The following is a 26015-nucleotide window of genomic DNA, read 5'->3' as shown; positions in this document are numbered from 1 at the left end:
TCTTTTTACTATCTCTATTGTTTGCCTTTTACAGAATATCATATAGTTGGAATAATATAGTATGCAGGCTTTTTAGGTTGGCTTTTTTCATTTAGTAATATGCATTTTAGGTTTTTTTCATAGTTTGTTTCTCTGTAGCACTGAATAATATTCCATTGTTTGGATATTTATTTATTCACCTATTAGAGGATATCTTGGTTGCTTCCGAGTTTGTATAATTATAAATAAAGCTGCTATTTGTGTATATGTAAGTTTTCAACTCCTTTGAGTAAATGCCAAGGAGCCCGAATGCTGGATTGTATGGTAAGAGTATGTTTAATTTTCTAAGAAACTGCCAAGCTGTTTTCCAAGGTGGCTATACCGTTTTGCATTTCTACCAGCAATGAATGAAAGTTCCAGTTACTCTACCTATTCGTTAGTATTTGGTGGTGTTAGTGTTCCAGATTTGGGTTATTTTAATAAGTGTGAAGTGTTATCTCATTGTCTTAATTTGCAATTTCCTAATGACATATAATCTAGACATACAATATACTTATTTGCCATCCATGTATTTTCTTTGGTGAAGTGTCTGTTCCTGTCTCATTTTGCTCACTTTTAAACGAGGTTGTTGATTTTTTTTAATGTTGAGTTTTAAGAATTCTTTATATATTTTGGATAACCCTTCTGTATCAGATGTGGTTTTTGTAAATATTTTTTCTTAGCCTGTGGCTTGTCTTATTCTCTTGATCCCCCTACTTTTAATGTCTAAGACAAACTGAAAAAGAGACCAGCATTTCTGTGTCTATCCTTATGTGTAAGACAATTATCTGAAAGCAACATGTATTAAAACAGTTGAGTTTCTATGATGTTAATTTTATGAATTTTAGCAAAAAGTTCTTAGAAGAGTGTATGTCTCAAAGTTAGTGGTATATATAAGAGCTTGTGACTATTATTAGTGCAAAAAGAGTTAAGGTACTTTCCAGTAACATTTCCCCAATTGCCTTATTTTGGTGTTAATACAAATTTTATCCTTGGTTTAAAGCCTTTGGAAAAGGCTTGGATTAAGTTAGCAGTTCTCAACCAGGAGTGATTTGCCAATCGTTAGAGACATTAAAACTGGGGGAAAGGGGACAGTGCTCGTGACACATGTGGGTAGAAGTCAAGGATGCTCTAAACATGTAGTGCACAGGTAGCCATCCCCCAAACATCTGCCAACAATGAACAGTCAAGCCCTAAATGCCAATAGTGTCAAGGTTGAGAAATCCAGAATAAAACAATATAAAACATATTTTGTTACTGTATTACCGCTCAGGCATTAATATGCTGTTGGTTTAGTGAAAGATCGAGAGCAGGCTAGCGTGAGCAATATTTTCCAAATATACGTGTTTGACAACACTGGAGTTCTAAGATGCACATTCTATATACACTCTTCTAGAAGCACCAGATTTGCTGAGTTTATCCATAAATTATAATCTCAGACACTTTCTAATCCTTGGAAATTGAGGCTAATATATATTTTAATTTTTCCTAAGGTTAATGATTTGCAAATAATCCAAACTCGTTTCCACAGGGAAAAGAGACTGCGAAAAGAGCAGCATTTGCTTAGTAAAGATAGAATGTCTAAAAACAGCCTTGCTAAAAACAGGTTAATGCTTTAAATGACACAATTGAACAAGACATAATTAGAGATAACTATTTCCTTCCTCTTGTGTTAGAAACACCATGAGCCACTGGCACGGGGGTGAAAGCGGCTGATTTCATGACTTTTCTGTGGAATTTTTTTCAATGTCGCCGTGAAGTAAGCTGTCCTTATGTAAAATGGTATCAAATCAACCAAATTTCCTTACAGTCTATAAACCAGTTTGCAAAGAAGTTGTTTCATGACCAAAAATGTTTGCAATAGTTAAATTACTATTTCTGATAACAATGCCTTTTTAATTCAAATCTACTGTTATACATTTATGAGCACTGCATTACACTATGCTAGGTACTGAAAGGGACAGAGAAGACTAATACATAGTCCTTTGAGAAGCTAACAAATTAATGGAGGAGATATGCACACTTAGCACAGTATTAGCATAAAGGGCGAAGTATGATGAGGTGAGTGATTCATTTGGAATGTGGAGACTAGAAAAAGATCACACAGAAGATACCATGTGAATTGGCCCTTCATTGTGAGTGGAGGTTAGATGGGACCTGTGAGGAATGGGAGGATGAGGAAACAACATGAGCCAAGGCCTCTGGAAGCAACCCGCATCCCCGCCGCCCTCCCGCCCCAGAATGCCTGTTCACCTGGAATGCAAAGAACATGGCTAGTGCCTCATACTGAAAAGACAGGGCAAGATCACACCCTGAAGGGTATGCAGTGTTACACTGAAGAACACCTTCCACATCAGGATTTGGGCTGTTTTGTACGAATAATTCCTTTATCAGTTTCTTATGTTTGGGCAGTTGTCATGATCCCAGTTGCCAGTCATGGAGGGAGATGGTGACCTAGCAAGAAGCTGAGTGTCCATTCATATATATGGTTAATTAAAAAAAAAAGAATAGAACTTGATTACCAAACTGCTGGTTTCATTGTCTCTACCTATTTTGTGCTGATTCATCAAAAATTTATTGAGAATTGAATTCAACATTTAAACTCCACGTTTTCACTTGGTTTTGGCTTTTTTGGTAACTGATTTTGAATTATACACACATATAATATACTCTTGGTATGATTAATAGTAAGAAATACAAAGCTGATAGCTTTTACTGTAGGGACAATGTTTCTATTCCCTTATAAACTTGTTGAATGGCTTTAAATAACAATCCATGTAATCTTTGAAACATAGATTCTTTGGGCATAATAAGCAGCTTTGTCATTATATTTCCATCATAGGGAACATAGTGCAATAGCTAATATATAGAAATGGATTGTATAAGCAAATGGAGAGAAACTACAACTTGAAAATAGCATATCAAAAAAGAATCTTATTTTTCATTTGATGATTAGTAACAGAGAATATCATTAGGAAATTGCGAAAAAGAGGGCTCTCTGTTTTGGCTGATAGCAAAGTTACTGCAAACTCACCTATTTCTATCACATTTACATCCCGCTTAGCCTTAGATTAAGCAACAGTCTGAACATTAGAGAATCTTGAACTTTCCACTCAAATGCATATTGTTCTTTCTGGTTACTGTGGCTTTTGTTCTCCCCCCCCCCACCCAAGTTTTATTGAGATATAATTGATATACAGCACCGTATAAGTTTAAGGTGTGCACCATAATGACCCGACTTACATATAATGTTAAGTGACTACTGCAACTTTAGTTAACATCTATCGTCTAACATGGATACAAAAAAAAAGAAAAAAAATGTTTTTTTTCTTGTGATGAGAACTTTTTACCATTTACTCTCTTAACAACTTTTATATACACCGTGCATCAGTGTTAACTATAGTTATCATGTTGTACCTTACTTACATCCTTAATACTTATTTATCTTGTAACTGGAGGTCTGTACCTTTTGACTGCCTTCGTTTAATTTCTTCACCCTTCTACCCCTATCTCTAGTAACCACAAATATGATCTCTTTTTCTGTTGCTTTTAGATTCCACTTGTAAGTGTGATCACACAGTATTTGTTTATGTCTGGCTTATTTCACTTAGCATAATGCCCTCAAAGCCCATGCATGTTGTCACAAATGGCAGGATTTATTCCCATTTTTATGGCCAAATAATATTCCAGTATATATATTTATCTCACATCTGTTTTATCCATTCATCCATTGATAGGCACTTAGGTTATTTTCATGTCTTGTCTATTATAAATAATGTGGCAACAAACTTGGGGAGTGTAGAAATCTCTCTAACATAGTGTTTTTGTTTCCTTTGGAAATATACCCAGAAATGGAATTGCTGAATCATATGGAAGTTGTTTTTTTTTTTTTTCTTTTCTTTTCTTAATTTTTTTGAGGAACCACCATTCTGTTTTCCATAGTGGCTGTACCATTTAAAATCCCACCAATGGTGCACAAGGGTTTCCTTTTCTCCACATCCTTACCAGCTTTTTTTTTTTTTTTTTTTTTTAAATCTCATGTCTTTTTGATAATGGACATTCTAACAGGCATGAGGTGACATCTCATTGTGGTTTTGATTTGCATTTCCTTGATGATTAGTGACATTGAGTACCTTTTTTATGTACCTGTTGGCTATCTGTATATCTTCTTTGGAAAAATGTCTATTCAGGACTTTGGCTCATTTTTAAAAGTAGATTAACTTTTTTTTTTTTTTTTTTTTTGCTATGCAGCTGTATGAGTTCCTTACATATTTTTGGATGTTAAGCCCTTATCAGATACATGATTTACAACTTTTTTTCTATCCCATGGGTTGTCTTTTCACTTAGTTGATTGTTTCTTTTGCTGTGCAGAAGCTTTGCAGTTTGAACTGGTTCCACTTTTTTTTATTTTTGCTTTTGTTACTTTTGCTTTAGATGTCTTATCCAAAGAATCTTTGCCAAGACGCATGTCAAAGAGCTTTTTTTCCTGTTGTGTCCTTCTAGGAATTTTTTGATTTCTCATCTTACATGTATGTCTTTAATCCATTTTACATTAATTTTTGTAAGTGGTATAAGATAGAGGTCTAGGTTCATTCTTCTGCACATGAATATCCAATTTTCCCAGCACCATTTATTGAAGAGACTGTCTTTTCTCCTTTTCTCCATTGGAGAAATATTAGCTCTCTTGTCAAATATTAGTCGACTATATATACATGGAATTATTTCAGGGATCTCAGTTCTATTCCAAAGGTCTATATGTCTATTGTTATGCCAGTAACATGCTGTTTTGAGTACTGTAGATTTATAATACAGCTTGAAATCAAGAATTGTGATTTCTCCCACTTTGTTCTTCATTCTCAGGATTTCTTTGGCTATTTGGGGTCTTCTGTGGTTTCATATAAATTTTATGATTTTTTTTTTCTGCTTCTGTAAAAAATGCCATTGGAATCATGATAGGAATTGCCTTGATTTATAGATGGCTTTGGGTAGCAGGGACATTTTAACAGTATTAAGTCTTTCAGTTCATGAACACAAGATTCTTTCCATTTATCTGTGTCTTTTTTGATTATTTTCACCAGTGTTTTGTGTTTTTTAGTGTAGAGATCTTTCACCTTCTTAGTTAAATTAATTCCTAAGTTTTTATTGTTTTTGATGTTATTGTAAATGATATCATTTCTTATTTCTTTTACCGATAACTTGTTAGTGTATAGAAATTTTATTGATGTTTTATGTTAATTTTCTATCCTGCAACTTGACTGAATACATTGATTAGATCTAAAAATTTTTGGTGGAGTTGTTAGGATTTATTATATGTAATACCATGTCATCTGCAAAGAGAGACAATTTTACTTCTTCCTTTCCAATCCAGATATCTTTTATTTCTTTTTCCTGCCTGACTGCTCTGGCTCAGACTCCCAGCACTATGTTAAATAGGAGCGGTGAAAGTGGGCACTCTTGCCTTGTTCCTGATCTTAGAGGAAAAGCTTTCACCATTAAGCATGACGTTAGGTATGAGCTCGTCATGTGTGGCCTTTATTAAGTTGAGGTTCATTTCTTCTATATCTAATTTTTTAAGACTTTTTTAAAATCGTAAGTGGATGTTGTTTTGTCAAATGGCTTCTTTTGCATACATTGAAATAATCATATTATTTTTTTTCTGCCTTAATATGATTATCAGATTGATCATTTTGCATATGTTGAGGAATCCTTGTATCCCAAGGATAAATCCCACTTGATCATGGTGACTAATCCTTTTAATGTGCTGCAGTGTTTTGTTTTTTTTTTTTTTTTCTTTATAAAACATTTTTACAAATCTCTGCTTTCTTTCTTTGGTTCATTTTAATTTAGCAAAAATTAAGGTAGAGAAGAAGGTACATATTATCAGTACATAATGAATTCTTGTAATCTAATAAACCACAGGTACTTTATTGTTTTAGAAGTATGAGTCCCTTAGGCAATGCATAATATATAATTTACAAATCAGTTTGAAAATAATTCCAACTTAATAATTAAAAAACATTTTTTTAGTGTTTATTGCTGAAGGATAGAGAGAGACAGAGTGTGATTGGGGGGGAGGCGCAGAGAGAGAGAGGGAGACACAGAATCCGAAGCAGGCTCCAGTCTCTGAGCTGTCAGCACAGAGCCCGATGCAGGCCTCAAACCCACAAACTCCGAGATCATGACCTGAGCCGAAGTCAGACGCTCAGCTGACTGAAACACCCAGGTGCCCCGACCCAACTTAATAATTTGAAGAGTATATTTATCAATAGATATGAATACTTATGTTGATATTAGGTTGATTTGGAAAACTTTAATGTTCTTTCTTCTAGAATAGTTAAGCATTGTTGGAATATAGGTTGTGTGACATGAATCATTGGACATCAGGTTAGTAACTGGTTTGGGGTTCATAAATAATATGTAAATGTCTCATAACAGATACCTTACTATATGCATTAAAGGTAACCACTCTAAGGATAAGAGATTGGTTGGGACCAAAAGGGACACTTCTGTCTTGTACAGATCACACTTTTTTTTTTTTCTGAGAAATGAAAGAAGATGAAAAGTTTCTAAAACCATCAGTTAAGCGCTCATGACAAATCATTTACTTATAATATCTGAAAAATGGTTCATCCTAGTTTGAAGTTTTGTTTTAACTTTAAAAAATGGATATTCACAAGGAACTATATGTGGACTTAGAATACAGAAATACTGAAGAAATTCTAAAAGCACAAAAGATTAGTTAACAGATAAAGTAAATGTGAACAAGTGATAACTTCCTTTTCTTCAACAAGTTTGAAATTACAGAAGTGCATAATTTGTAAATTTCCTTTTTACCCACTCTGGCTTATCCTTTCACATCACTGACTTCTGCTCATTTTAATACTTGTTTTGATGTATTATTTCTATGTTTTAACATCACCAGAAATTACTAAAATTTTAACATTTTGCATAGAAAAAAAAGTACCAATTTTACTTTTCTTGGAAACATTTTCAGAAAATTTATTGGAAATTTGAGAATTACTTGTTGTAAATTAAATGGCTTTGACAAGAGAAAAATCATTCTGCAAGAAAATGTGTTTTAAAGAGTACACTTTTATTTTAGCTAATATTATATTTCTAATAAATTGTCAATGAAAATAATCCTCAGTCTTTAAAAAGGTGATTGTAAAAAGTCTTACAACCACATTAACTTTATAACACTTTCATTTAAAATGGTTCATAATAAATCTGAACTAGCTTCTTTAAATTTTGTTTTGTTGTTGCCTGAACTTATGGCTAAAAAGCTAAAATTACATTTGATGTACTATTTAAGCACAATGTGAACTTCTAAGGTTAAGAAAACAGTCTATGGAAAAGGAGTTTCACCTTCTTTGACCTGCTCCAGTGAGAGCACTGAGCATGAACAGACTTTGGGAAAGGCAGGAAAACTATTACTTTTTTTTTTTCCTTTTCAGCTCTTCCAGGGCCAAAGAAAGGAGAAGGTAAAATACAGAAGGTCACGCATGACAAGCAACTGCAAACCTCTGTGAAAGGGAGTCTTTGGTGTCTGAGATGATGGAATTAGATAAAGACAAAAGGATGCAGGGGGCACAGGGAGAGGTTCTTTCAGTAAGACGGTTCCTCCTATTCACATCTGAGTCAATGTTCTTGGGAGAGTGAAGAGCAAATCAATATTTTTATGTTCAATATTCAGCTTGGGGTCGGGAAAAAAGACTCTTATTTCTAGAGTATTAGTCACAGATTTTAGCAGAATTATTTTTTTAATCAAAGTTTTATAGAAGAATTTGGTGCATGTGGGTTTATAATTTTGTAGCTAGAAAATTTTACTAATAGGAGTTGTAGGATTTGTACAACCAGTTTACTCTCCATTTTTACTCAGTTTCAACAATTTGTTGTCATTTTCTGGTAAAGCAGTAAGCCGACCACAAAATATCAGTTATGTAATACAACGCAAGCCTTGAGAATCTCATACAATTTGAATGAACCTGTAAGTACAACTTTAGGAAAGTGAAAATGATAACATGGTAATTAATAACTTTGTGATGTGAACAAAAGCAATTCAACTGATCTACAGCCTTCACTTAAGAAAATGAATCTATTTAGTATACTTACTGAAGAAAAGGTCTGGAATGTCTCTCTTAGGAGCAAGTGACCAGCAGAAAGATGTGGCTAGACAACTAAGCACGTGGCTAGGAAATTTTGAAAATTTCAACCTAAATCTTACCATTTTCAGGATTTCAAGGATTCATAAAATAAAGGGAATGTAGCCAAGTGGAAGAAGGACAGATACATAATTCATGAAGCAGCCCTTTCTGACATACCCTGCTGCTTTTGGCTCCTAAAAATAGATCAGTTAAGAGCACCATGTAATAATTTCCTTCAGAAAAGTGGTAAAGATTATTTTATTTGAAAGTGTTCTAAAGTTTTGCAGTATAAGCAATAGAGGAATCTTCAGCCTATTTTAGAGACAGACATGGGTATTATGCAGAATATATTTGAAATAACTTTTTTTTTCCCTGTGGCCTTATTAGCATCTAGCTGGAAGGCATTGCATGCTTTTTTGCTTCACTGTGTTCTATGCAAATTACCAGGGTGGAAAGTGCCTTTATTAATAGATTTAAAATACACTTTAGAGTGATGCATTTTCTTGCAGACAGCATATTTGACATGGGATCTTCAAGTGGGGGCAAAGACATTTACCATCAATTTGAAATCCAGAGAATGTAATGACACATCAAGTAACATAAGAAGCCATTTCCGAATAATACAAAATTTAAAACTTGACCTGCATAAGTAAATCCATTATTACTCTTCTCTAAAGTTCTAGCCTTCAAATACATTTTTAAATATGCTAAACTTGTAAAGTATAATTACACAGGAGTATTAAAACTATATAGGCCTATTCTAAAAACAAAACATTGTGTTTACACTTCCTTAGATTACCCTTGTCTTCTTGCGTGAACTTCAGAATATGCCATAGTATTTGAAATTTTGTGATCATTTTGAGTTTATGTGTTATAAAATATCTCATCCAAAGTATACTTGCATTAAGGTAACTGGCTTGGAAAGTTACTGATTTTGAGAAGTACAAACTGAATCCATAATTAGAATGCTTAAATTTTACTTAACTTTTTAACAGTGCCCAGTAAAAGTCTTCAATGGTATTAGTCTTATAAAACATTTTAATTTATGCTGTAAATTAGCATAATCTTATTAATTTTCATCTATTTCCCAAGAAATGCCATCTTTATAAAAACACTCAAACCAAAAATCTATAGCCTATAGACTTCTGGTAGTCGACTTGTCAGTTCTGATTATTTTCAGTAATCCAGTTATTTCACTGACCTACTTTTTCAATGACTACTAACCTTTCTAGGCAAAAATGAAAGGTATATTTTTTCTTGATGGTAGATGTTTTTCTTGCCTGAGAATTATTAATAGTTTAGTTAATAAGTTCATAAAGCTAACTTTTACTTCTGGAATATTTTTATATATTCATAACAAAAATGAATTGTCCACATTTCTCTTATTGAGCCACACTATCTATTTCTAATATATATTCCACAAGTTATTTCCTTCAATTCTAGGCCTCTGAGAAGAATTTTAAAAAATGACTCTATGAGTCAAAATATCTTTACAGTGTAAACAATTCTGAGCTCATTTAGGATATTATTGACGCTTTCTAAGGAAAGATAATTAAAATTGGTTCCTATCAATATAACTTTAAACTTTGAGAATTATGGGGTTTGGTTTTAATCCTGATTCGTATCATCCGATGACTTCACTGAGCTTAATTGTGTAAAGAGCATTTAATCCATTTTGACAAATACACACACACACACACACACACACACACACACACACACACACACAATTATTTGCACTTGCCTTATTTGAAATGGCAAAGATGTGACACTGTAGACTGACATGGTTTCCTTACCACTCACATTGCTAAAATGGAACCTGCCGGTAGGAAATGACTCCTGTAACATTGCTCTGAAATATTTGTGATACCTCTGGAATCCTATTCAGTTAACCGCTGAGAAGAAAAGTAAAAGCATTCTTCATTTCACAGCATCACCCTAGTATACATAGAATATTAATAGTTTTATTAATGCCTACTGAAATGCTAACTAGTCCATCAAATCTACCATAATACTGCTGAAACAGTTACGGATTAATTCGGATCTTCAATCTTATATTTGTGTTCTGAATGCTTACCTGTTAGTAAATTTTATAAGAAATAGAGTCACCTTCCCCTCATACTAGAATGGATTCTACTTGTGTAAGAGTTATCTACTGTTCTTTATGTGTACCCATAATATATAATGTTAAAATGAGATAGCTGTAATTGGTAAATAGGTCAGTAAGACCACAGTTCAGGGGACAGCAGTATCTTGCTGTCATTTGTTCTCATCCCTCCCATTATGATGATGTTTTGCATTGCAGGTTAAAAGTTGCTTCTGTGAAAGGAAACATTTGAATCGTATACAAAGCCATTGGACCAGGATGACAAGGTTCTTAACAAGAAAGGATAGAACAAGCACGAGCCAACCCCAATGTGTCTATTATAATAAAATTCAAAGAAAAGAGCTAATCTGAGCAAAGGATATGAAGTAGAAAAAATATATATATCCGAGAGGAAAGTATGTGAGGAGTGATCACAGAATTATTTACAGCCTCAAAACCAGTGTGGTATTTATGATACAGGGAAATTAACTTTAGGCTTCACAGTAGAAATATAGGAATTAACTCCTAATTTATGCTTTTTTTGCCTCCCCCCGCCCCATTTATAAAATCCCCAGTGAAAGCCTTCTGTAAATAAATGATATATCCAGCAACAGAAAAATGTTTTCTATACTATTTTTAGAGAAAGAATAGTAAAAGAGTGATTGCTAGATATTACAAAACTAATTTACCGTTATACAGTAAGTCCTTAGGTAATATTTAATTAGAGTTAGCTAGATGTATTAGATACAGCTAGGCTCAGTTCATCTGATTTGGACTTAAAGCAAAATCTGGGAACTTAATTTGCATAGGAAAAAATAAAATTCAGTATAAACCAACATTACAGCTAACCATAAGAATGTTCCTCAATCTAAGGGCATAAAAGGCTAGTACTTCTTACTGTTTATAATCAGAAATTTGTTATGTTGAAGTAGTAGGAAGGAGTCTTCTTTGGTGAGGAATCCACTGAAGTAAAACAAACAAACAAACAAACAAACAAAAATAGACTGCATTTATTTGTTTCACAAAGTAAGCTTTGTTCCTACTGCTGATGAATATTCTGAGGCAGAGCCTTTTTGCCAGGAAAGGAGAAGAATCCAGGCATTATCCTTTACCCTGTAGCGGTGTTACATGCTATCAGAAAATACTAATAGTTTTCTCTATAATCTTTCTTATTTCCCATAAACCTTTCCTGTATGGACATGAACCAATATAATTTAATAGAATTAGGAGTTTTTGTCAGCTGAAGTCTGCCAAATAAGATGCACACACTCACCTTTAGCTAGGATGTACAATTTTGCTGTGTTTTCATTGTTCTCTAGATGCTTATAATAAAATAATTCCATTTATATCAGAATTTCCTTTAATACAAAATTTTTGTTAACTAGTCATTCATGGATCCTAATTTTTAAAAAATGTATAAAGCAGAACATTCTCTAGATTATTGTGTTTTGTATGTATTAAGTTTAACCTGACCAAATCCAAAGTATATCTAGCCAGAAAGGTTACCTCCTCTCTGTAGTAAAAGCCTGGTTAAATATTTGATTTGTAAAAATGCATATTTATTTTTTTAAAGTTAACGAAACCTATCTCAAAATAATTTATTGCCCTTAGGTGAAATATATAAACTATTGTTTATTAAACATTAATTATTAAATTAGTTAAAGATTGCCTTGTTCTAACTTGTGAAAGAATTGTGCATCTAAGACCAACTATGCTGTCTTTCACTGTGATTACAAATATTGTCTCCAAAGTATGAAAGATTTTTAAAAAGTTGTATAATGGAATGATGAATGAGATAAATGTATCAGACCTGATTTTTTAAACTTCTTCATTGTATGACAGCCTATTGAATTATGAGAAGTGTTTTCAATGTCTATAACTATATTCTATTTAAATTCACATAATCTTCCAAAACTTTTTGGTTTAATCAAAGTAATATGTACATTTAATTTAAAACAGTCAAATTATGCTCAAAAGCTGATAATGAAAATAGTTGCCCCTATTCTTCTGAGCCCCAGTCATTTCAATCCCCAGACATGAGTATTTTCTTTAGGATCTTTATTCTGTTATCATCTTTGTATTTACAGAAAAGATTGATTTCTGTTACTTTCTTTTAAAACTTTATTTTTTAAGGGCAGTTTAAAATTTATGGCAACATGGACAGGAAGGTACAGAGATTTCCCATATAGCCTCTGCTACATTTGTTCACATTTGTTACAAAAGGTGAACTACATTGACACATCATAATCACCCAAAATCCATAGTTTACATTAGGGTTCACACTTAGTGATGTACATTCTATGGATCTGGAAAAATGTGTAATGACTTCTACTCATCATTAGAGTGTCACACAGAGTATTTTCACTGCCCCCAAAATCCTTTGTATTTCACTTTTTCATCCCACCCTGCCCCTACTGCCAGCCCCTATCAATCATTGATCTTTTTCGTGTCCCCATGTTTTTCGCCTTTTCCAGATTTTACATAGTTGGAGTCATACAATATGTAGCCCTTTCACATTGGCTTCTTTCACCTAGTAATATGCATTTTAGGTTCCTCCTTGTCCTTGTATGGCTTCATAGCTCATTTTTCTTTAGTGCTAAATAATATTCCGTTGTCTTGATGTACCACAATATATTTTCCATTCACCTACTGAAGATCATCTTGGTTTATAGCAAGTTTTGACAATTCTGAATAAAGTTGCTATAGACATCTGTGTGCAGGTTTTTATGTGGACATAAGTTTTTAACCCCTTTGAGTAAAATGCCAAGGAGCCCAGTTCCTGGATCATATAGTAAGAATATGTTCAATCTTGTAAGAAACTACCAATTACATTCCAAAATAGCTGTAGCATTTTGAATTCCCACCAGCATTGAAGGAGAGTTCCAGTTGCTCCACCTCCTCACCAACATTTGGTGTTGTCAGTGTTTCAGATTTTGACCATTTTAATAGGTGTATAGTAGTACCTTTTATATACTTATATTTGCCCCAGTATCCACAAAATTACTTTCTAAGATTTGGATTTGAATTGCATTCACTCTATAGATTAATTTGGGAAGAATTGGCATCTTGACAATATTGAGTCGTTCTATACGTGAAAATGGACTATCTCTCTACTTATTTAGCCCTTTTTAATTTTTTTTATCAGAGTTTTGCAGTTTTTCCCATATAGATTTTGTACATATTAGGTTAAATATATACCTAATTATTTCAGGGTTTTTGGATGTTAATGTAAATGATGTTGTTTTTTACTTTCAAAGTTTACCTTTCATTTCTGGTATATAGGAAATGAATTGGCTTTTTTATTAACCTTGTACCATGCAAACTTGCATACTATAGTATAATAATATAATATAATATAATATATAATATATAAAAACTTATGTGAGTTTTGACAGATTGTATTTTTGAAAGGATTTTTCCATTTCTTCTAGTTACCAATTTTGTGGACATAGAGTTGTTCATAATATTCCTTTATTATCCTTTTAATGTTCATGGAACACATTGTGATGACCCTTTAATTTATTCTATTAATAATTTGTTTCTTCTCTCTCTCTGTCTCTCTTTTTTTCCTGTTAGCGTGGCTAAAGGCTTATCAATTTGATCTTAAAGAACCAACTTTCAATTTTATTGACTTTCTACATTGATTTCCTATTTTCAATTTAATTGATTTGTGCTAATTTCTATTACTGCTTTTTTTCTGCCTACTGTGGACTTACTTTGTTCTTCTCCTCCTCGTTTTCTAAGGTAGAAGCTTAGATTACAATTGATTTTAATATTTCAGCTTTTCTAATATATGCATTTAATGCTATAAATTTCCTTCTAAGCACTGTTTCACTGCATCCCACAAATTATAAGTTGCATTTTCATTTCCATTAGATTGAAATATTTTTAAAATTTTCTTAAGATTTCTTCTTTGACTATGTGTTATTTAGAAGCATATTGTTTAATCTCTACATTTTGAAATTTTCCAGTTGTCTTTTTTTATTGATTTCTAGTTTAATCCCACTATGGTCTGAGAGCAGACATTGGGTGATATATATTCTTTTAAATTTGTTAATGTGTGTTTTATGGCTCAGATTGTGGTTTATTTTGGTAAGTGTCCCATAAGAGCTTGAGACAAATGTGCTTTATTTTGTTGTTGCATGAAGTAGTCTATAGATATCAATAATGTCCAGTTGATTGGTGGTGGTGTTGAGTCCAATTATGTCCTACTGATTTTCTGCCTTTTGAATCCGTCCGTTTCTGATGGATGGGTGTTGAAGTCTCCACCTCTCTTTGAAATTTTATTAGTTTTTAGCTCACATAGTTTGGCACTCTGTTTTTAGGCACATGCATGTGAAAGACTGTTATGTTTTCTTGGAGAATTAACCTCTTTATCGTTATCTAATGCCTTTTTTTATTCCTGATAACTTTCCTTGCTTTGAGGTCTTCTCAGTCTGAAATTAATACAGCTTCTCTTGCTTTTTTTTTTTTTATTACTGTTACCATGGTATATTTTACTGTGTCCATTTACTTTTAATCTATATGTGTCTTTATATTTAAAGCAAGTTTTTGTAGACAACACATAGTTGAGTTTTGTTTTTGATCCACTATGATAATTTGTCTTTTAATTGGTACATTTGGGCCATTGACATTCAAAGTGATTATTGATATATGTGAATTAATATTTACCACATTTGTAACTGTTTTCTATTCATTGCCTTGTTTTTTGTTCTTATTTTTATCTTCCACTGTTCTTCCTTTTGTGGTCTTTATTGGGCACTTTATATGATTCCATTTTCTTTCTTTCTTAGTGAAGTGATTATACTTCAAAATAATTTTGGTTGCTTTAATGTTTGAAGTATACATTTACAGATAACTCAAACTTACTTTTAAATAACAGTATAGCATTTCTATGTAGCTTGAATACCGTATAATAATGAAACAATTTTAATTACTCCTTCCCATCCCTTGTATCATTGATGTCATTCATTTCACTTATATATAAGCTTGTATAAACACATAAGCATAAAACATGATACATACATAAATATATGTGATAGAATACATTATTCGTATTGTTACATTGAACAAACTGTTATTTGTTAGACCAATTAATATTAAGAAAAATAAAAGTTTTTAATTTTGTCTTCACTTATTCCTTTCTTTTATGCTTTTCTTTTCTTTAGATAGATCTGAGTGACTGCCCTATAATATTTTTCCTTTTCTATAAAGAACTTCTTTAAACATTTCTTACAAAGGAGGGCAACTGGCAACAAATTCTCTCAATTTTGTTTATCTGAGAAGTTATTCTTTTATCACTTTTGAAGGATAATTTTGCAGGGTACAGAATCCTACATTGGTGGGTTTCTTTTCTCTCAACACTAAATATTTCTCTCCACTCTCTTCTTGCCTGCAAAGTTTCTGAGGATAAGTTGCTTGTAATTCTTATCTTTGTTCTGCTATAGGTAAGATGTTTTTCCTCTGATTTCTTCTAGAGTTTTTTCCTTATCTTTGACTTTCTGTAGTTTGAAGATGATATTTCATGGTGTATTTCTTTTTGACATTTATACTGCTTTTTGTTCTCTGAACTTTCTACATCTGTGGTTTGGTATCTGACATAATTTGGGAAAATTCTCAGTCATTATTGTTTCACATATTTCTTCTGTTTCTTTCTCTCTTTCTTCTCCTTTTGATAACTCCATTATATGTATATTACACCTTTTGTAATTGTCCCACAGTCCTTGAATATTCTGGGATTTTGTTTTTCCTTTTTTTAGTCTTTGTTCTTTTAGCTTTTCAGTTTTCAAGGATTCTATTGTTATATTCTCCAGCTCAGAGATGCTTTCCTCAGCTCTGTCTAGTCGACTAATGAGCCCAGCAAAAGTATTCTTTCTGTTACAGACTTCTTTGGCACTTCTTTTTGGTTATTTCTTAAGAGTTCCGTGTCTCTGCTTACATCGACCATCTGTGCATGCCTCTACTTTATACAGTAGTACCCTTAGCATATGAATTGTAGTTGTTTTAAATTGCCAGTCTGATAATTCCAATATCCCCTCCATGTCTGGTACTGAAACTTGCTTTGTCTTTTTAAATTGTGTTTTCTTTCTTTCTTTTCTTCTTTCTTTCTCTCTCTCACTCTCTCTCTCTCTCTCTCTCTCTCTCTCTTTCTGTTTTTGTGTGCCTTGTAATTTTTTCTTGATAGCTAAACATGATGTACTGGGTAAAAGTAACTGCTATTAATAGTCCTTTGGTAATGTGATGGTGAAGTGTTTGGGGAAAAGGTTGTATTCTATAGTCCTATGATAAGATCTCTGTCTTCTCCTGAGCCTATGCCTTGAACTGTGAACTTAGTAAGATTTTCTGTTTTTTGTTTGTTGGTTTTTTTTCCCCTCACAGTTTAGTTGGAACAAGATGGCTAGAAAGGGCTGGAGTTGGGTAGGCTCTTTTCTCAAGTGGAAGGCTAGAGCTGGTTCCAGTTAGTGTTTCCCTCTACCAGGTTAAGCCCTGATAATATGCCAGCATGTTAGGCTCTGGTTTCCCTTGTGGGCAGGCCTGGTTAAGAACAGAGTATTCTGGCGTATTTCAAAATGGTTCCCTTTATCTTCCTCCTGCTGGAAGCACGGTGGGGGGGGGGGGGGGTTGGGGTTCTCTGATATTTACTGTAGGAACTTGTTTGAGCTCCTGGAGGTAAATCTCACAATATTGTGAGGGCCCGCATGTGACTGGGTCTTTCTGGAGTTATTAACTCTGAGTTGTCTGCCCTGAGCCTCCAGAAATTCTTTAATTACTGTTTTCCCACTCCCACACTGGTTCTCACAGAGGTTTCTACTCTTAAGTCTCTGCTCTGGGAGCACCTGGGTGGCATAGTAGGTTAAGCATCAGACTGTAGATTTTGGCTCAGGTCATGATATCCTGGTTTGTGAGACTGAATTCCAGGTCGGGCTCTGAGCTGGTAGTGGGACCCTAATTAGGATTCTCTCTTTCTGCCCCTCCCCCGCTCATGCATGCTCTCTCTCTCTCTCTCTCTCTCTCAAAATAAGTACATATTTAATAACAAGTCTCTGATCTGGTAAGCTGTTGCTCCCTGTCTTTGCCTGTGATGTCTTTCCAGTCTTGGGGGTGGTATTTTCTCCTATGCCCTCTTCTGTCTTAAAGATCCAAGGAGAGTTGTTGATTTTTCAGTCTGGTCAGTTTTTTTCTTTGTTCTGACAGAGTAGCCACTTCCAAACTCCTAACATGTGTAACCAGAAAAGTTTCTGTTACTTTTTGATACATTAATTTTGGGCATTGTATATGGAGTTCCTGTAATAGTAAGATTAAATTTTTATGCCCATAAATGTTACTTATTGTTTTCCTCTGCAGTTTTATTAAGGGATCATATTCTCCCTTTTTGTCCATCTTCTGTCTTCCTACCTTATAGCTTTAAGGCTAGTAATATTTCCCAGTTTAATTAAATATGACATTTTTTACTTCCATTATAGCCATTTGGGGCTACAACCACTGTAAATATAACATTTCACTTTTAGCTCTAAATTATGACATATTGGGTGCTCTCTCTCTCTCTATATATATATATGTATATATGTATGTATGTATGTATACATATGCTCTTTAAATATATATATATTTGTATATATGTATGTATGTATTTATAAATATGTGTATATATATATATGGCTGTTTATTTTTGAGAGAGACAGAGAGCACGAGCAGGGGAGGGTCAGAGATAAAGGGAGACACAGAATCCAAAGCAGGCTTCAGGTTCTCAGCTGTCAGCACAGAGCCTGATGTGGGGCTCAAACACAGGAACCCTGAGGTCATGACCTCAGCCAAAGTCAGACACTTAACCCACTGAGCCACCCAGGCACCCCTATCGGTTGCTCTTGTAACTAGCTTCCAGTCTTTTGAAAACATATTCAGATAAATAGGTTAATTATTATTTAAAATCATATTAAAACCCATGGAAACAAGTATTGGTGATGTAATGAATTCTAATGAACACTGTCCCCAGAATCCAGCTCAGAAAAATTCTGGCTAAATTTTTCTCCACATGATCGAAATTTAACATTTATTTTTCAGCCAATTGTTGATTGCTATTTAGGCTCTAACCGTGACTGTTTGCTTTTTATATTGTTCATAAATAGTGTTTTATAAAATTATTGGTTATAATTACTAGCCTAAATACAGCTACACAGTGTCAATATATCATGAGTCAAAGAGCTCTATAGGAAATAAAACTGTGTGAAAAAATAAGATCTATTGCTTGTTAGAGTTTCTGTAATGAATTAAGACATGGATAATCCTGTTGAATCAATGTTGATCAAGCATGTTCCTGAATATTTACCAGCAATGATTACCTTCACATCTTACTCTGAAGGTGTACATCCAAGTAATGTCAGAATCACAAAGATTTCCTAGAATACCTGAGCTCACACTTGTCTTTTTCTGATTCCTTTATGCAAATCATGAAACAAATCACATAATTGGGTACATTATTATACACCGTCTTGCACTTTAGCTGCAATTGTCCTGTTTGTCCAAATAAAGTTTAAAGTCTTTAAATCAAGCTTTATCATTTTCCCTGGGAACAAGTGAAACACAATTTCAAAAAATATGAATTCTCTTGTTGCTTAGTCTCTAATTCTGGTTTACATAGGATGAAATGGAAACTTTATACACCAAAACCTAAACTGAATTTGGAAGCTGAAGAAAGTAGAATATATTAGCTCTGAAATGTTATACCTTGAAACAATCTGAAGAGACCAAGATATATGCTGTTTCATTTAACACCGAGAGAAGAAAATGGACTGCGGGGGAGAAATATTTGATCCATTTAAACTACAATGAATTTAGTATATTTTTTCATATATATATTTACATGTTTACTTATCGAAAATTCTAATTTGTCCAGACTGAGCAGAATAAATATTCTTCCACAAGTGATCTGCTTAATTACCTAAATAGAGTGGGAATTAAGGGAAAAGACTGCTCCAGTTTAACCCCTGGTTTTGTCAACTTCAAAGCCTGCATCCTCTAAGAACAGCGTTTGTAAGATATAAATAGAGTCAGGTCATTCCAGTGTTCACATTCTTTCAAAGGTTCCCCCTCACCTGCATCTACAGTCCTTGGCGGGGAATAAATGTAGGGACCTTCAAGTATATCTCTGTTTCCCTCTAAGCCATTGCTTTTTAATCCTTAGTGAGTATGACATCAATAAAATCGGCCACAATATCACTAAAAAATGTGGGTTAGAAGAGAAGAGAAATTTCAGTGTGCATCACTCACTGTAAAGCTGATGACACTTGAGCACATACTGGTTTTTAGAGGAAGTATGCATTCTGGTTTGCCTAGAATAAGCCTCATTTATGTCTGTGCCCCCAGCCTCATTTCTCTAGTGGTCTCATTCACATTCAACAATGTCCCAGGTTAGATGAGAAATTATATGTTTGTCCTCATAATGGATGGCAAAATAAAATGCATTCTTTAGTGTGGGTCACAGTAAAAGATCTTAAAATTGATTAGCCCAAGACTCTCTTGGACCTTTATTCCTGAACATTTTATTAAAAATGAAATTCACTGAACACACCTTTTTCTTTCTTTTCTTTCTTTGTTTAAGCAGATTCTTACACATCAATATATTCTTAAATATTTCTTTCTCGTGTGTGTATGTGTGTGTGCGCGCGCGCATAAGCAGATTCTTCTGTCTAGAATGGCTTTGACTTCTCTTCCTTCTTTGCCTTTGTAAGTAAATTCTTACTTATTTGTAAAGACATTTGCTTATTCTGGAAATAATACAATGCAATATCTAATAAATATTAAAGCTTTGTATACAGTTAAGTGGTGAGAAACAGATACGACTGGATAAAATGAAGACATTGAAATAGAAATATTTAGAAGCAAAACAAATTTAGATTTGAGGGAGGAAAGTAAAGAAAAAAGTTCGAATTTAATTAACTCTTTGTATCAGGGTAAAATGGCCAATGGAATTGCACAGGTAAATGGGACCTGAATATAGATGATCTTCAATACCAGGATAACAAATGTAATTTTTTCATGACATGTGTGTAGACACACATAAACACAGGCAAACATATATTTGTATTGTTAGTGTTTGGTGAGCAGGAGACATAAAGGAAATGGTCTCTGTGATATAAGACAAAAATAGAAGTATAGAGAACAGCTTGGTTCAGAGTCTCTAAAATAAGAAAAAAAATTGCTATTTTTTTTTTTTTTTTTTAGCTAAATGACTTAGCCTGGGTTTACCAAACAAGTAGAACATGAACCAAGAGCTTGCATGAAGGTAATTTATTTGGGGAGGTGATAAGAGGAATAAGACTGAAGTGCTAAGAATGGGGGAAGGGTAAGAATCAGTATAAGGTGGTATTGTTCAAAGTTGTTGTCTGAGTTGTTCTCTACCATGGACAACTGGAGTCCAGTCACACTGGAGACCTTTCCAGGAGCCAAGCAGAAGATGCCCATGAGTTGCCACTCCAAAAGGATAGGAGTGTCACCAGGTCCTGTGTCTGGCACATTGCTGACCTTGGGATATTTGCTCTTTCTCTTTTCCAGGTCTACTCAATGGTCAGAACAGCTGAGGTGCTGAGCATCTGTCGGAAAAAGCTGTGCCAAGAGACTGTGAGTGTGGACAATATCTGATATACCAAGTTTACCGATAGGCTAAATTGAGAACAAATATTTTAAAGCATTTTCTATTGAACATGATTGTTTTGTACTCATAAAAACTTGGTTTATATGTCTTTTGCCAAGCCTTAGTTGTTCGTTTGCCTGGTAACTAATTTCTGAACACAAATTCTATTGGGTAAAGGAAGAGGTTAAGTGCAGGGTAATATATTTATATGTAAACCACAAGAGAAGTCACATTTAAAGAAGGTATGACTTGTCTGCTTGGGGAAGGTTAAAAAGAACGACTATCTTTTTAAGAGTATAGACACAGTCTTCTTTTTTAAGCAAAGACCACATTTTCTTTATTTTAGTGTTCTCTTAGTATAGTACATTTAGGTATATATACATACATTTAGGTATAAATAATATACATTTATTGGCATATATTGATATGTATCAATTTATACCATAAAATAATTAATTAGAAATAAGGTATGAAACAAATAATAAAGTACAAAAACAGAAGGATTAATGCCTCAATAGTTTTTACCTATATAAATGTAGGTTTCTACAAAAGAAAAATACCTTATATCAACCTATTGGTCTTTCACAGAAATTAATAATATTATAATCTCTGTTTTCTTAATTCACTGTTTAGTTTTATTGCAAATAATTATCAACTAAAGGGAGAAATGTTCTATTTTAAATGTTTTTCAAATTCAAAAATGTCTCATTTATGAACTAACATATTTACTTAAAAGCAAAAATATAATACAATTCGAAATCTGTTTCACTGTTATAAATTTTTATCACAAAAGTTCAAAATTTCATAAGAAAAGACAGAATTGAATTAGCTCAGGTTATTTCTTGATCTTACAGTCACTTTGCTATCATTTTTTTTCAAGGCTGTTTAGACACAGGCATATGTACTATCAAAGGGAACAGGGGCATGATCTGAGCCCCAATGCAAGTTTGAGCAATTCCAAAAGAGAACAAAATTACTCCAGACATGAACAGTGCAGCTGATTTGGGGCAGTTGAGAGCACACTGGATAACTGGGAATTGCTGTTGAGAGCACACCGGATAACGGGGAATTGCATGAATTAACTTGCATGTAGAATATAAGGTTTGCTAAAAGATACATAATTAATAGCTAATATGAAGTTTATATATGCATTATTAAAATTCAAAGTAATCATAGTGATTATTTATTTATTTTTTATATTTTTTAATGCTTTTATTTATTTTTGAGAGAGATAGAGAGAGAGACAGACAGAGCATGAGCAGGGGAGGGGCAGAGACAGAAGGAGACAGAATCTGAAGCAGGCTCCAGGCTCTGAGCTGTCATCACAGAGCCCAACGTGGGGCTCAAACCCATAAACTATGAGATCATGACCTGAGCCAAAGTAGGATGCTTAACTGACTGAGCCACCCAGGCACCCTTATAGTGGTTATTTAGAACTTACACCATAAAAATGGATCCCCTCCCCACCCAAGAGGAATATTTTATCACAGATATTTATTTGAATTGTGAATACGTAGTGATAATTAAAAGCAGACTAAATTTATCCGGTTTTTTTTATTTTAAAATTTCTACAAATAATACAACTTCTAACTTCAGGGGCATCCACTGCTACCAGTCTAACTTTGATACACCACAGAGGGTTAGTGCTGCTTTTTTTTCTTAATCTAAGAAATCTTTGTCTACCACCAGATCAAAGATTTTCTTTCGTTTTCTTTCATAAGCCTTATAGCTTTCACTTTTAAAAGTAGTAAATGACCCATTTCAAATTAATTTTTCATATGTTGTAAGGTAGTAGTCAAAATTTATATTTTTTCCAGATGAATATTCAGGTTTTCCAACATTATTTACTGAAAAAGACAAGATATTTAGCACTGAAATTCTGGCACTTCTGTCAAAAATCAATTGACTTTCTATATGTGGGTCCATTAATGGACTGTACTGATCAACATTACTTCTCTCATTGATCTATAAAATTTACCCCCTTAATTCTGATACTTTGGTGAATTTTACTAACTTTCAAATGAACCAACCTAGTATTCCTGGATAAATTCTACCTGTTTATTATGTATTATCCTTTTTTATGTTACTGGACTCCTGCTAATATCTGGCTGAAGATCTTGGCAAAATCCATGTTCTTGATGGATATTAGTTTGCAGTTTTCTTTTGTTATAGTACCTTTCTCATGTTTTATCATCAGGATTGTGCTCTTTACTAAATTAGTTTCCTCCTTCTCTAGCTTCTGAAAGAATTTATATGTCTTTTATTATTGCCTTTCTAATGTTGATAGAATTCACCAATTAAATCACCTGGAACTGGAGTTATTTTTGTGGGAAGGTTTGGTAATGAGTTTTATTTCTCTATAGACAGATAGCTATTCAGATTTTTGTCTTTCTTTTTGAATTAATGTTAGTAAGTCATGGTTTTCAAGAAACTTCCACACAGACTTGTTAAGTCTTTCCTCTGGATAGCTCCCTCATTTCCTACGCTTTGTTCCACAGATTGCATCCACATCAGCAGCTCCATTCTCTGGTTTCGGCCTCTGCTCTCTTAGCTGTATTCCTTTATTCTCCTTGGATTCCCCTTGCTATGCCATAGTTGATGAAATATTTTCAGGCAGAGAGCCATGGCACTCCTGGAGCACAAGTTTCTATTCTTACAGGAACCACCATCTTGTTCGGTCTGTTGTCTGATGCCTGAATTAGTTGATTCCCATGTTTCTTCCCCAAGTTTTGTAGTTGCTGATGGTGGGAGGCTTAGTTTCATACAGGTTACTCCACATAGCCAAAAGAAGAAGTGTCCTGTGTTTTTATTCTCATTGTCACCATCTCAGTTTAAACACTTCTTGCCAATATGACAAGTATTTCAATATTTTTCTCACTGATATTCTAGATATCAGTTATCCCATGCCTCACCTTTTCCAAAATGTTGCCTTCACCATTTCAATCCTATCTAAAAATGTGTTTTTATTACAGATAAATTACAAATATTCTATTGTATTAAAGCATCTCTGAAGTCTGCTCTTAATATACCTTTATATCCATACTGCTCTTTAATGTCTTGCACACACTATATGCTCTAGCCAGCCTTGTCTGTTTATGGTGGTCTGAACCACATATCCCTTCTTGTTAGTTGCCTTCCTCAGTATCATATCCTCAAATACTCTTCCTTACCTTCTTTCTTACTATAAAATAACTACCACTTTTTCAAAATGCAGTTAATATTTCATCTTCCAAAGAACTTGTTAATCATACAGTGTTATTTATCCACAGAACTTATACTAGGCTCATTCTTATACATTAACACCCTTAGTTGTTAGTGAACTTGTCAGATGGTCGTGCTTATCTTCCCAGAATATATGAAAAGCTCAGTGAGGTTAGAAGTTACGTATTTGGCTTTACTAACCCAAGAACATATACTTTATTATTTAAGGGTATGGGAACTGATATAAAAGATATACCCCAAATCTCAGAAACTTCACATAATATAAGCTTATATTTCATTTTCAAATCTCTGAAAAAGGGATTTGAATACTTAGGCAACACTCTTCCTGGTGACAGTATAGCATCCCAGGAACCTTCCATCTTCAGTAGCCTCCTAAAATCAATGTGTCAGACAAAATCAAGCTGGGAGGATCTTTATTACAAATGACAGCTCACATTCTGTTGACTAGACCAAGTCACATGGGCACATCTTACTTCAAAGGAGGCTGGGAAATGGAATCTTGCTGTGCATCCTGTAGAAGGCAAATCATAACAGCTTGCCATTTCTGTCATGTCTGCCATGATGTGATTGCTCCTTTGTCTTAAGTGTCACATCTTTCTATAACTTACCTTGATGATTCGATTTTTTAAGCTGAGGAAAGAGCTCAGACCTCTTTGAGTGCCTAAGAATTATTACAATCTCTGAATTCAGTCTAGATCAATAGTAGAATAGAGGAATGCAACTGATAGGTAAAGGGATCTCACCTTCTAATCACATAATTACAGCAAAAAGTTGGAAAGAGTAATGTCCTGCTCTACTTGTGTTTGGTTCCGTCCATAAGAAACATGAACTAAGAGAAGTTAGTTTTTAAGGAGAATAACAAGAAAAAGGCAAGGACTCTGATCCTTCCCCTGCTTGCTTGTAGGACAGCTCTGCAAACTACAGTCATGGTTCTGACTTTGGAAGCAATCCTAACAATAGGGGCCCAATTCTCACAGCAGATAAGATTTAAAGTTTAACATTGTCTTGTGTATGGCTTCCCTACATATGTGCCCAATAACTCATTTCTTTTCCAATTTCGCAAACATTTATTGAAACCTAGAACGAGGCACTGGGGATGCGAATATGAGACCAGCAATGTTTATGGAATTCAAAGTTCAGTAAACTAACACACACACACACACACACACACACACGCACGCACACACACACCCAGTCTAAACCTCTCCCCATTTTATCCAGTATTTGTGTCCAAGAGTCTCTCCTAGCTCTCATTTAGACATGATCCTTGCAGAGACATCAGCAATTTCTGTGAATCCAGCCTGCTCTTTGGTATCCCAATCCTGCCAGGACATATGCAGGTAGATGGACTTATTCTTGTTGTTCAGCCTAGATAAAGGGACCTAACCCATGCATAGTGTCTAACCATGTCTACTCTTGAGAATGAACTTAATAAGCATTAACTACTTTTCCTCCTATACTCCCTACTGAAACTACTCTCTGCATTAGAAGTCTAATTTGAGGGTCTAGCATGGCTATAAGTGACATAATTCAGAATTAAAAATTACCAGAAAATAATGCAATAGAAATAAAAGCAGGGGTCTATGTACAAGAACTGAGACTCAAGGGGCAAGGAATCAGTCTCAAAAACTCAAAACTCAGGAGTGAAGCAGTTCGGAGAGATAGAGGCTCACACTCCAGGGTCTAAGTCCCTCCTTCCGTGTGGCAGGCTTGATTTGTGAACATGTATAAGTGTGACCTCACTGATGAAGAGAAAAATAGGGTAAGCTCTGGGGGATGAGAGATAGTGAGATTGGTAAGAGAGACACTGCATAATGCCACTAGAATTTCTGATCACGTCTCTTAAGACTTCTCAAAGGGCATACAACGTGCAGCCAAACTGTGATGTCATTGTTCCACATAATGGCCATGATTT

Source organism: Panthera leo, chromosome F3 (assembly GCF_018350215.1).
Source record: "Panthera leo isolate Ple1 chromosome F3, P.leo_Ple1_pat1.1, whole genome shotgun sequence".
Classification (NCBI taxonomy): Eukaryota; Metazoa; Chordata; class Mammalia; order Carnivora; family Felidae; genus Panthera; species Panthera leo.
The sequence above is the reverse complement of the archived record's forward strand: the minus strand, read 5'-3'. Positions refer to the sequence as shown.